The sequence below is a fragment of the Amblyomma maculatum genome, chromosome 4 (genome assembly GCF_055883805.1).
Source record: "Amblyomma maculatum isolate TAMU_Amacu chromosome 4, ASM5588380v1, whole genome shotgun sequence".
NCBI lineage: Eukaryota > Metazoa > Arthropoda > Arachnida > Ixodida > Ixodidae > Amblyomma > Amblyomma maculatum.
In genome coordinates this window covers 78,159,488-78,172,706 of record NC_139347.1, presented here as the reverse complement: position 1 = coordinate 78,172,706, position 13,219 = coordinate 78,159,488, and the positions used below count along the sequence as shown (strand labels likewise).

Here is a 13,219-nt window from a genome sequence, read left to right as displayed (position 1 = left end):
TACTTTCTTGTATCCTCCGTTCCAGATTTATCATATAAAGCATGAACAGCAGCTGTGATAGAGGACAATTTTGTCTTAGTCCTTTGCATACCTTGACAGCTTCCGTACTTCTTATCCCTTCTCATGTAATTTCTACTTTGTATCCCGGTACATTTTCTGTAGGAACTCCGTTATCTCATAACCGATACCTTCTTCTTTTAATATGTTCCACAGGAGTTCCCTGTTTACGTTGTCGTACGCCCCGTTTATATCCAGGAAGGCCAAATACAAAGGTTAATTTTCCACTCTAGATATTTCGATGCGTTGGGTAAGCACGAACAGGCTATCATCTAAGCACCTACCATTTCTAAAGCCGTTCTGAAGTTCTCTGAGTCCTTTGAGCAGGTCACCTGGTGAGAAACAGCGGAAATGTTGCCAAAAGTAATAGGAGCGCATTTAAAGCCTGCCGTTCTAGCTGTTAACAACACTTAGAAAATTTTAAAGTAACAAAGTCTACGCCAAGTTGTCGGCAGGCGGCATGTGAATTTTTTCCTGCGTGTTCTTCTGAAATTGTTGAGAACTGGCAACAAACAAACAAACAAACAAACAAACAAACAAACAAACAAACAAACAAACGAACGAACAAACAAACAAACAAACAAACAAAAAAAAAAGCTTCTGTGGCGCAATAGAATAGCACTACTTACCTGAGTACTGAAACATCTGTTCGTCCTCTGAGTGCAATTTTGTTTTTGTTTTTTTTTATTCACAACGCCTATAATAAAATACCAACATTTTTCCTGGGGTGTGTTCCCTTTTACGTTGCGTTTTGTGATGCTTTTTATTTTTTAACAGCCGCGAAACCAGTCGTGGACAGAGCAGGAGGTGACGGCATGACAACGGTTACACTATGCAATCCCCTTCACCGTAATCGTTTCTTACCTTCAGTGAGTGTATGTTACCTTCAGGTTGTATTTGCTCAGCAACAATCGCCGATGAACACGGTGAGGGACAACCAGTGACAAAAAAGAAGTTTGGGGATTCTACTTTTGAGGAAACGAAATTACACCACGGAGATAGCAGCTCCGAACTCCCCAAAGAAACACCCACTCGGCAGCGCGCCAGTCGGCAGAAAATGGCCGCGTGCGTGAGCAGCTGCTGGAGGCCTATTCTGGAGGCCTATTCTGGAGGCCTATTCAAATCTGGAGGCCCTTTCTGGACAATTCCCCAACTTGCTCAACTTGTGACGTACGCGTGACGTGTGCAGCAGGGTGATGTGACGTTACGTGAGCATACAATCAGCTTACGCATTCTGACGAAAAAAAAAGAAAAAAACGGCAGAATAAAAAACGCCATCGTCCGCTACTAAATATTGGCACCAAGTATAAAAAACGATGGTGCTCCAGGAACTGCGCCGCTGCGGTGCATCCCGCCATGCGGATGCTTGCAGCTGCAATGAGAGCTAGTGAAATTTGTTGCGGCTTTGTGGTCCCAGAGTATCATGACATACATGCTGTCGGACATTGTGAAGCAGCTACGAACAAAGAGGCCGAGCGAGTTTACGAGACGTGCGAGCTGCGTTACAGCTGAAGAGCAAGAATGGCACCGGGATGTTCGAAGTTGCTTGGCGCAGAATGGGAGAGGGAAGTGGCATTGCTATTCATAAGCGCCGATGGCAGCTCACATTCACTTATGAGGACATTTGAATGCAGGCTATAAAACACTTACCCTTTATTGTCAAGAAGATAAAATGGAAATCAATAAAAGGAGATTCGTTTTCGGCTGCATTAAAGAAAGCACAACAAAGTGTCAGTTAAGATCATGTGATTACAGCCCAGCCTCAAAACGCGCTGTGAAATGTTTATTTTTGTTCTGTGAAAAATAAGCAAGTGGTGAGCCTGCATGCATACTTGAGAAAAAAATTACTTGAGACACATCACATATGGCAAGCAAACATGTCCCATATATGCATGGTCCATAAATTACATTATTAATATGAAGGCGGCTGTCAGTAGTTTTGCTTCCGTTTTCTGTTGCGGGATGGGTTTGTCTCATTAACATTGACATGAATGAATACTGCTAGCGACACCCAAGCAGCTACCCTTTGCGTGTGACATAGGTGCAGACCAATATGAAATGTGTAAGAATGGGGGGTTTATTCAGCAGATCAACAGGACTTGATCAGCAGGACTGGGCAGATCAGCGGCGAACACAGCGGCAGCGAACGCAGTCAGGTCCAGCAAGCGCAGCGATCACGATTCCACTGACTGGCATGTTCCTCGTGCACATCTTCCTCTTCACAATTACCCGCGGGACGAAGAGGAGACATCCTGGCGACTTACGGCGTGAGCAAGACGGCAGGGTCGTAATAGGGTTTGAGGCGCTGGACGTGAACAATCTCGCGTCCGCGCCGGCGTAGATCATGGGACGGCGTAACAGGTTCCACCACATAATTAACTGGAGAGGTGAGCTCCAGAACTCGGTATGGGCCATAGTATTTAGCAAGAAATTTTGAAGACAGTCCACGGGCATTGGAAGGTATCCATAGCCACACAATAGCGCCAGACGAGAAGTGCGGTGTCGAGTGTTGGCTGTCATGGTTGGATTTATGGCGGTACTGGGTGTTAGCCGTGAATGCGCGGGCGATTTGTCGACAGTCTTCCGCATGCTGGGCTGCTTGAGACGCAGGTGTATACTCTGATATGTCTGGTTGATACGAGAGTATGGTGTCGATTGTAGCAGAGGGGTGATGGCTGTAGAGGAGAAAAAAAAAATCAGCGGCGAACACAGCGGCAGCGAACACAGTCAGGTCCAGCACGCGCAGCGATCACGATGCCACTGACTGGCATCCAGCACGCGCAGCGATCACGATGCCACTGACTGGCATGTTCCTCGTGTACTTCTTCCTCTTCACAAATGTAACAAGCTTTTGTCTAGTGCACTGAGAGACAGTCTGTCTGCTCTCCTCCTCACATAAGTACCGTCAGCCGGGCACAGTCCTGAAGCTGCTATATAGAAAGCTTATGCACCTACCATAGAACCAGGCAGCTCCTTTCAATGCGTGATAAAGTGCAGTACAGCATGGTTCTTTGTAATAAAGCAAGGATTTTTGCCAGGATGTCAGGAAAGGTGACGCCGGCAACAGAGAAATGTCCTCACCCTCTTCTCTACACAGGGGAAAGGAAGGAATATAGAGGCAGAAAGATGGTGGGTGGCGCTGCCCTACTGCAGTGAGGCAATTCATGTGAGATGCGACACTTGCTTTATTTGAATAACGCAAGCAATTGTTTTGTTAATGTGCACCTACTCATAAACTAGTCATTGTAACACAATGCTTGAGCATGTTTCTTGATGACAAGTATTCCGAATGGTCGTGCACATACTGTTTTCAGATACAGTCAACTCATGCGAATAGAGAGCTCAAAGAGAATAAGAAACGAGTAAACTGAAGGGTACTGCAAGTAATAAAAAGTTTATTATAATTAATACAATTATTTTAACGCCTGGCAGAATTTTACAAAAAGAAATGGAAGAAGAGATAAAATCGGCAACCGCTACTTTGAATTTAATACTGCCAGACTGCAGCCATGGAGGCAGGAACATGATAGGAGAAGCGCAATCGAGAACAAATATGTAATCAGAAAAGAAAAGTAAGAGAAGAGATTCAAGGCTGATGTGGTCCACAGCACGCTACTTGGGAGGCAGTAATGAAGAGAAGAATATAGTAACCTGGCAAAGGTGCTACTGGGACAGACGTCTTGGTAGACAGACGACTCTAGTGCCATACTCTCAGTACGCTAGCAGTTGGCGAATAGTTCGAAGAGAACGTACACTGACAAGCTAGAGCTTAAAAAAATAGCAGATAAACCTTCACCACAGCAATCACGCTGTGAAACACCACTGTTCTGAACAGCGGCCGGAATCCGAAAGCATTGCGGTGCTTTATGGAATGCCCCGTCTCGTGAAGCTCAACCGTGGAGCCAGACCACTAATGCTGTGCTTTGCAGCGAGCGCAGAGATTTATTATTTTTCCGATACAGCGAAGCGTTTGCAAAGGGAGGGCATTCGGTGCCGTAGTGCAGTTGTCAATTTGCGTCTTTGTTACTAATCCTCTGAATAGTTGCGCAGCTGAAAAGTAGCCTTATGACGCGTTTCAGTGTTTTCGACAATTACAATTAAATGTCGCAGCTTACTTCCCCACCAGCAGGAATTGTCTACCAAACGGCGGTGAGCTAACATCCGCCTATATTCCACGTCAAATTCGCCATGTCTTTAAGCGTTCGCATCAATTTGGTCCGAGACGTGGCGCCCATATTCAGTCATTTACTTCAATGGCAGCACACCCTTTACGTCATGAACGTCGTCCTTTTGACATCACTGTAATATGCATCAAGGGGCGCTTCCTGTAGTCGGAACGGCTGACGCTGTGTAGCGGGAAATACGTCATGCATATACATCAGGTGACGTATATGCATGACACAGAGTCAGCCATTCAGACTACAGGAAGCGCCCCTTGATGCGTATTGCCATTCCCCAAAAACTGCAGCAAGGATATGTCACTAAAGAAATAAAACATCACAAAAAGCCAGTAAAAAAGTCTTACATTTTGTTGAGTAAATAAACTAAAATGCATGCGCAATAAAACAGTTTGCTGGAATAAATCTGCTTTCAGTAATTTGCTGATCATGGCAGTTGCGCCCGTTGCTCCATCTTTAATACGTTGAATAAGTTGGGTGTCAATACGAATAAGAGTGCATTTAAAGCCCCCAATTCCCGTCACTTCTGTAGTGCAATGGATTAACACGGTTTATCTCAGCACTTAGGCTTTTACCATATCCTGTGAGTTCTTAATTTTTTAAAATTCACAACATTCAAATAAATTACTAATATCTTTCCTGGGGTGTGTTCCCCATTAGGTTGCATAATGTGACGTTTTTCATTCCTAATAGCCGCAAAACAATCTGTGAACACAACCAGGAGGTGACGGTATGACAACGGTTACACTATGCAATAACGTTCACCGTAATCAGTTCCTGCCTTCGGTGAGTATATGTTACATTTAGGTAGCATTCAGAAACACCTTTCAGCAAAAATCGCCGCCGTTTAACTCGCTGAGAGACAACCAGTCAGGAGAAAAACGTTGCGGGACCCTACCGTTGAGTAAACGAAATTACGACGCGCCGATATCAAATTTATACAACGTAGCAAAGATGACGCGACGGACGCAACCTATGTATTAAGCTCTCTACTGTAAGTAATTTCGATCCATAAACTATTTTATAATACTGCATTTCAGGTTCCATACTGCGCCTTATGCTCGAAAAAAGGGTAAGGTCTTATTGACTTGCTTTTTGTTGTGTTTAATTTTTTTAGTGACGTACCGGCCTTTCCGTTGCAGTAGAAGTGGTTTCCTCTTTGCCATATATACATTTTTTATCCCCTCGCAATTGCTTACATTTCCCATCCAGATAGCACGAATAAATTTGCTAAAGATCTGTTTTCAAGTTTACGTCATTTTTACTTCACCGCAAAAAACCATTTCGACTACTCAAAGTTTCGTGCACAAATTTGAAACGCGTGACCATTCTGAGTATCAATTAATAAAAAGAAAAAAAAATTCCGACTGCACTGCTGAATCTGCACTGGGGAAATGCGTAAGCCTGAGTGTTTCTACATGTTGTCCGCGAGATGTGTGAGCGAGATTCCGCAAGCGACAGACACGGCGCCTGTCCTTTTTCCTGTAAACCAATTATAGAACGCCGGTGATTTTTGATGCGTACAACAGAATGCTGCTTGTGTTCGACAAGGGGCACGCGATGTGCCGTGTGCAGCACCAACGTTAAGACTTTCGCATTTCTCCAGTGCAGATTCTGCAGTGCTCTCGGAATGTTTTGCTGTCAGCATGTGTTGCTCTATTGTTTGCAAGGGCAAGGGCCGCAAGTTTTGGCATGAACGATCGGTAGAACACGTAATTACAGGGTGATGTTGGGGTTGAACAGACAGCCACAAATAAGCGGGGAAAACGTATTTATCCCCAATTTCAATGCCAAAGATGAGCTGTCATACCACAGCGGCACCAAACGTTGTCAGTGCCATGTCAAGAGCACCCAAGTAAACGCCAGATGACAGTTTCATCAAGACACTTCCGAGTACGGAGTCACGCACCGTCCAACGTTCGCGATCATAATCATCAAAACAGACTAGGAAGTATGACGAGGAATCCGTGCGCAGAACGTCTTGGTGAGCTCCAATAAGGATGGGATAGAAACATATATAGAAGCGAACCTGAAGGAACGCATCCCTGACGCTGCGAGAAGGAAGCTATTTCATTCGGTGGAGCGCGATATTGCGGAAGAGGCTATTTCTTGGAACACTTTCTCCGTGCTACGAGGAGTGTGCGGAGGTCGACGCGCCTTGGGCGCTTGGGGAAAAGGCCCCACCGCCGAACACGTCCTTCGACATCAGCAGCCTGCAGTAACCAACAAACCACCCTCCTCACGAACACTCTTGCCTTCGAAGGCCGGACCCAAAACACGCGAGAGGTATCGGCTGCCGCCTATGAGACCCCAAGAATTCGATAAGGCGCATCACCACACCCACGAAGAAGGAACAGTCATCCGGTTCGTGTTTGGTTCGCAGCGGCGGGTCTTTGGAGGCGGTACGATGGAAGGAACGTTAATTTACGAGATATTTGATCAATAGATGTCCATCTTTTGTTAGGCGCCGCAGAAGTGAAATGACTAGGAAGGAGGAGGAGGAAGAGAGGAAAATAAGAGGTGGCTGAGGTCAGAAGTTGGCTGATCTGTTGGTTATTTCGAGCTTGGTAGAGTGTGCTTTGCTGCACGCGTAGGACAGGTTGTCTGACAGGAATGCAACAGTGCCCTCTTGTATGTGCGCGCAATCTTCGAGCTTTTATCAACCTTTCATCTTTTGAGGAGAACGCGTCTTGAGAAACGCAAGACTCAAAAGCAAGAAAACGTCACAGGCGCGCGAGGTCCTCGTATTAAAGCGTCACAAAGAGAAAAATACGGACATATTCGTTCTTCCGTTCTAACACATACAAGGAGGGGCCATAAGCCAGAGTATGGAGCAGCAAAGTATCACTGAGGCATTGTCAATCACAGCAAGGAACTCGAGAGATGGAAGCAGAAAGAGGGAACAAACGATAAAAATAATCAAAAGATTTTCACACGAGAAAAAAAAGCTCCGTATAGTGGGCCGAGTCTACGTAAATTATCCAAATCACATTAGGACATTTTGAGTTCATGTCTTATGCGGGTGGTACAGACGAATAGCATTTGATTTATACGTGTTAAATGCGGAATATTTCGGACATGTTTTTTGCATTGCACCTGGGTTACAATCGTCTCTTAGCTGCACAATTGCGAAAGTTTTGAGAGTACTAACATCTAATTAGAAATGTTCTTTTTTTTTTTTGCTGTACATCTCCTGTACGCCAATGTATTACGCCTTTTGAACGAATACTACTATAATCTAGCTTTCGAAGAACTCATCCCTATTCGACGTGTAAAACATGGGGTATGAATCATCGCGTCTGATATCGTGGAAAAACAAAAAGTTCGAAGTGCACTGGAGCATGGAAGGCTACTGTGAAAGAGATGAACAATGCGAAGCGGTTAACGAACTTCGCCTTGGTGACTGCAAAGAGGCGTAGTCACTTATCACTCCCGCATATACGCCTAGCTGGGAGATAAGCTGCGAATACGTATCAAGAAGGACGCTTATAGCTGCCGCTGTTATCTTAGAGCACGCGTGCGCTTGTCAGAGCCTCTACATCCGATGCCGGATACGGCTCAGTCTAGGCCCCGGCGGTGTAAGTACATTTCCTCGCCGAGTGCAGTCGAGGCAAACAGCCTACGCCCACACGTCCGCTTTGTAGCAGTTCGACTTGAACAGCGCATCACCAGAACAACATGGCCGCTGTGCTCAAAGGTGCCGTGGATAAGGCCGAGGCCGTCGCCGCCGTTCTCCCCAGCCGTGTCCAGTATGTTCTCAACCTAGCCCAAGACAAATCAGGCGTTCCACGCGCCTACTTCGTGTTGGGCCTGGGAGCCTTCTTCGCCATCTACATGATCTTCGGCTACTTCGCCGAGTTCCTCAGCAACTTTGTCGGTCTCGTCTACCCGGCGTATGCGTCTACGCGCGCCATAGAGTCGGCAGACAGGAACGACGACACCCGCTGGCTCACCTACTGGGTGGTGTACGCCTGTTTCTCGATTGTGGATTTCTTCGCCGATGGCATCCTGAGCATCTTTCCCTTCTACTGGCTCGCCAAGCTTATCTTCCTCGTGTACTGTTTCGCCCCCGTGCACAACAACGGTTCCGTGCGCATCTACAACAGCCTGGTCCGCCCGTACTTCCTCAAGAGCAATGTCGCCCTTGAGAGTGCATACGCCAAAGTGAGCGCGAAGGCGTCAAACGTCTTCGAGAGCGCTGTGATGGATCCTCTCGCCAGCAAGCTCCAGTGAAGCTCATTTGCGTTTTGAGTTTTGACTATGTTCGGCGCCCATAAGCACGCGTATTTCCGAAGCAGACTTCCTCAGGCATCTCCGGGTTGGACAATTATGCGTAGGTATAATGGGAAGCAGTTGCCATGCTCTAGCTATCTTGTTATCAGGCTTTTAGGGTGTATGAAGGTATCAGACGTCGCGTGGGCACATCTGGAAGTAAAGCTGCCTATCAGGCCGCACACAAGCATTATCGAGGCGTCGGCAGCCTCCGAAACGTCAAGTGGGCCGTGTGTGTAAGTGTAGCGATTGGGGGGGCCTCGCTCGTGATCTGTGTTCACTGCCTGTGTCATAATCCTAACAGAACTTCGCACATGTAGTATGTGGCCTCTTGAACGCAATAAATCCAACTTGGGAATAGTTCTAAACATATGCCCGTTCCTTTTTTGTCAGTCTGTAAAGGAGTTTGGCGTTAATGCAGTCGTCCGGTTTATCGTTGGCATGGTTGCAACTTTCCGGCCTCGTTGAAAAAAGAAGCATCAGAAGAGGCTCCATAATGCATGTTCATGTTATTCTTGTTAAGCTGCTTGGAGCACGAGAAACCATAAGGCATATAAGTACAGTGCCACGTTTACACTAAGCTGTACGACGGGGGTCTGAACGTATTCAAATAGCAACTACGAGTGGTCGGTACTGGGGGAAAATGCCATTCCTGAGCCCTGTTTATTAGGTTTCGCCCACTAAACTCTCTCGGCAAGCGCCAGTGATATGTGCGTGATGTTGGTTTTGTAATTCTTTAGCTTCAGCCTGAATGTTATAATGCGCAACCAACTTCAACTCAGAAAAAAAAAAGATAAAAGTTATCGATATTTTTACATATTTAGACTGCTATGATAGCCGAGTCTGGTCCAACTGCTAGCTTTTGGCTAGCAGCTGGAGCAGCAAAATTACTGCTAAATGTATTTTTGTTTACACTGATTTCAGAACACTCAATTTTGTAGTACTACTTTTAAGAGTACCCGATGCTCAGAAATAAAAAAAGTCGTACTAATTACTCCCCTTTTGTGCACTTCTATTTCCTACGGTCTTCGATACTCAAAAGCACCTCTGGGTCAGTTTTTAATGTATTTAGTTTTACAGAATAGTACTTATAAATGCTGGCCCATGGCCTTAACATCTCCTGGAAGAGCTGCTCATTGCAGCCATTGGGCCTTGACTCTGGTTCCTTGTCTTACTTGTAACTTTTAAAATAATGTCCAGGCCTTTTGCAATACACTGTAGAATAAAATAGCGTAAGGACTAGCCCTGAAAGTGGCAAGAGGCCAGCAGTACTCTACATGTTGCGAGCCTACATGTTGCGAGCCTACAGCAGAGCCTACATGTTGCGAGCCTACAGCAGAGCCTACATGTTGCGAGCCTACAGCAGAGCCTACATGTTGCGTCGCTGCGCCCTACATCATATAGGCTCCTTATCAAAAATTGCTTGACAGCGCTAACGCAGGATGTACTATTCATATTTTCAGCGTGCACAGGGAAAAGTAAGCACGTCGTTCAGGCTTAAGTTTATCACCTTTAGCCTGCGCTGTATCTTCGAGTTTATTAAGGTTCATGCAATAGACCCGTACACCGGAGGCGATTCTAAACACTCCCCTTCAGCTCTCGCACAGCCAGTTTTGGGTGCTTTGTCGCAAGTGATTTCTATTGCGAGAAGATCAGAAATTAAAATGTAATTAGGCTCCTCTTTAGTTGCTTCGCGATGCGGCAATATATTTAACGTCAAGAAGAAACCGACTAATAGGTCTGCCAAGTATTATGATGCTGGTTTTGCTGGCATAAAGCCTATCGCCAGCTTGCTATCGCGTCAGAGTACACTTTCCAAATGATTATTTTTAGCCTCAATCGCATGGTCGTTCGCGGCTCGTGAACGTGGGCTTTGCAGGGTCCTTGGATCTGTCCACGTTGCAGCAAGGGCGTAAAAGTTGGCTCTTGATCGCAGCTTTCTCCCTTCACTCGTTCTGGTAGCGTTGGTGGTCAGATGCTAAACCAAATCGGGCCGATTTCCGAACCAGTCATCGTTATTATTCACAGTGTATAAAGGCATCGACGGCCAGTGCATGATATGACGGCCAGGTAACTGATGTTCATGCGGCAAAAAAAAAAAGGAGCATATATGACTAGCTGTTGTGTGACCGCACTTTACGCTCATAAATCGTGCTGATTAGGTGTTCGGTGGTATAGAAGGACGCCGAAAATTACTTTGTTGGTTGCTTTGTGGGATTTAACGTCTCAAAGCAACTCAGGCTATGAGAGACGCCGTAGTTGGAGGACACTGGAAATTTCGACAGCCTGTGGTTCTTTACCGTACACTGACGTCGCACAGCACACGGGCGCCTAGCTTTTCGATGCACAGTAGTGGAGCGCCCTACCACTGCACCACCCTTGGGGGGGGGGGGGGGGGACAATTACTTTGTGTATAATACGTAAATCCTAAGTAAACCAATTCGAGTGATGTTAGCTAGTGAATTTGCGTTATAATTTTATGCCAGCGACACTATATATATATATATATATATATATATATATATATATATATATATATATATATATATATATATATATATATATGAAGGAAAGAAGCCAACAGTCGGCGAGGCCAAGGAAAGCGTTGGGGATGGTAATTCATGTCTTTTTTTTTTATGTTTACTTGGATAATCACAGAAATTAGTAATGTAATCTGTTAAGGGGAAAGATAATTAGACACAAAGTAGAAGAAAAAACAACGTGCCGATGGTGGGATCCGAACCCACGACCTCCGAATAACGCCACCCTGAGGGTGGCGCTGGTGAACACTCTCAAGGTTCGTATACAGACAACATAAATACCCAAGAAAGTAGCAGGGGGGACAGCGGCCGATGTAGCTCAGTTGGAAGAGCACCGGACGCGTTATTCGGAGGTCGTGGGTTCGGATCCCACCATCGGCACGTTGTTTTTTCTTCTACTTTGTGTCTAATTATCTTTCCCCTTAACAGATTACATTACTAATTTCTGTGATTATCCAAGTAAACATAAAAAAAAAGACATGAATTACCATCCCCAACGCTTTCCTTGGCCTCGCCGACTGTTGGCTTCTTTCCTTCATGTATTATAACGAGCACCCTCATTTCCCCTTGATATATATATATATATATATATATATATATATATATATATATATATATATATATATATATATATATATATATTAATCTGTTAGCTGAAGCAAAGAAATAAATATGTGAAGTTAGAGAAAAGTAAAAAAAAAAGAAAATGTATACCAGCTAATTTTTGTCAATTTACAGTTTTCTGTTCCCTGTATATAACAACAAAAAAAGCAATAAAGTCGCATAAATAACAAAAGCAGGAAGAACAAAAAATTTCTGGCAGGACCTGCCACAAAATATTTATAATTGTCAACAAAACATTTTTACAGTTCAACTATTTATTTAGCCATAACCATAAATGCGCAAAATGGTCAAAGTAGCAGGCTTGCTTCTTGATTGCGGTTTCTAGCCACGGGCGCACACGCATTGTTATAAGAAAAAGGAAAGTCAGTAAGTTTCTTTGCCAAATTAACTCTTGCAAAGATGATTTCTAGCTTCTATTAGTCAATTTTCCTCTTAAATTTGGCTCATGTGTTTTTTTCTTCGTTTTTTTTTTTTTAGTGAGAACACGATTTATATCATATTTTGTCAATTTTCGACTGTGGACGCACCGGTAGGCATCCACTTTCGCTTATTACCAATGCTTTCATCGTCTGCAAGAAATAAATAATACAAAAATGATCCACATAATGTTCATCCAAATCCGCCGCTCTAGTTTGGTGCTAGAAGTATCGATGAAGAGCGGGTCTTGCTTAACGCGATCAAAAATACCCTTCGGGCCCCGCCCATCTGTTAATTCTAATGAAGTGTTCACTGTTGTGAAAGAGGTACAACTGAAATAGTTTCACATGATATGAATAGAAAAAGTGTTGAGGCTTTTGGTCAAGATGATATTGGGGCAATACATTTCATCGTCATCACTTCGTTGCCCAAAGTACTCCCACTTTATTCAAACGCTGGCCATGAAGAAGAAAAAAAAAAAGGGGGCATTCACTCACCGCCCTGCACTGTCCGCGGTGTCGCAACACGAGGACACGTATCGAGTTCACCGGATAATAGCTGCACCGGCGTTGTCGGCTGATAGGATTGAGCGTTCCAGTCCAGTGCACACGGTCTCTGTTGCACGGACCAGAGGCCGAGCCTCATCCCGAACGGCAATTCAGGTATCCTATCGGCTTCATCCGATTGCGACAGGATTCTAGCATCACTTCTTTTATTTATTTAATTTTGTTCTGTTCTGGTTCAGATTCGTGTGTCAGTGAAGGCCTGGAATATGTTGAGATAACAACGACTGGCAATTCGGAGGCAATGCCTCGTAAAAAAGCCGGATCACTGAGCGCAGAATAGATACGGTGTTACGTCATCGAATTAAATAGCTTGGCGCGCAGTCCCCGTACACGCATATGACTTAGTCACAGCAGGATTTCCGAACATCCATCCCGCATTGACTCAGTAATAACTGCGTCAGCGAAAAGAATCTACAACGTCCTAACGTGATGCAATCATTGCTTTGCGGGTGACGATCGTGAAGAATAAATGATAAAATAGGATTATTGTGACAATGCGGTGTTTACTTGAACTAAAAAAGCAGGCCATGTTCACAACACCCGTCCGTTAGGTACGTCTGGACTG

The 13,219-nt window shown here is 44.9% G+C and overlaps 1 pseudogene; it reads left to right on the top strand.

Annotated features, from left to right (window-relative positions):
- The first annotated feature begins 7,751 nt into the window (after positions 1–7,751).
- Positions 7,752–8,879, top strand: LOC146191487 (receptor expression-enhancing protein 5 pseudogene; annotated as a pseudogene).
- Positions 8,880–13,219: the final 4,340 nt, after the last annotated feature.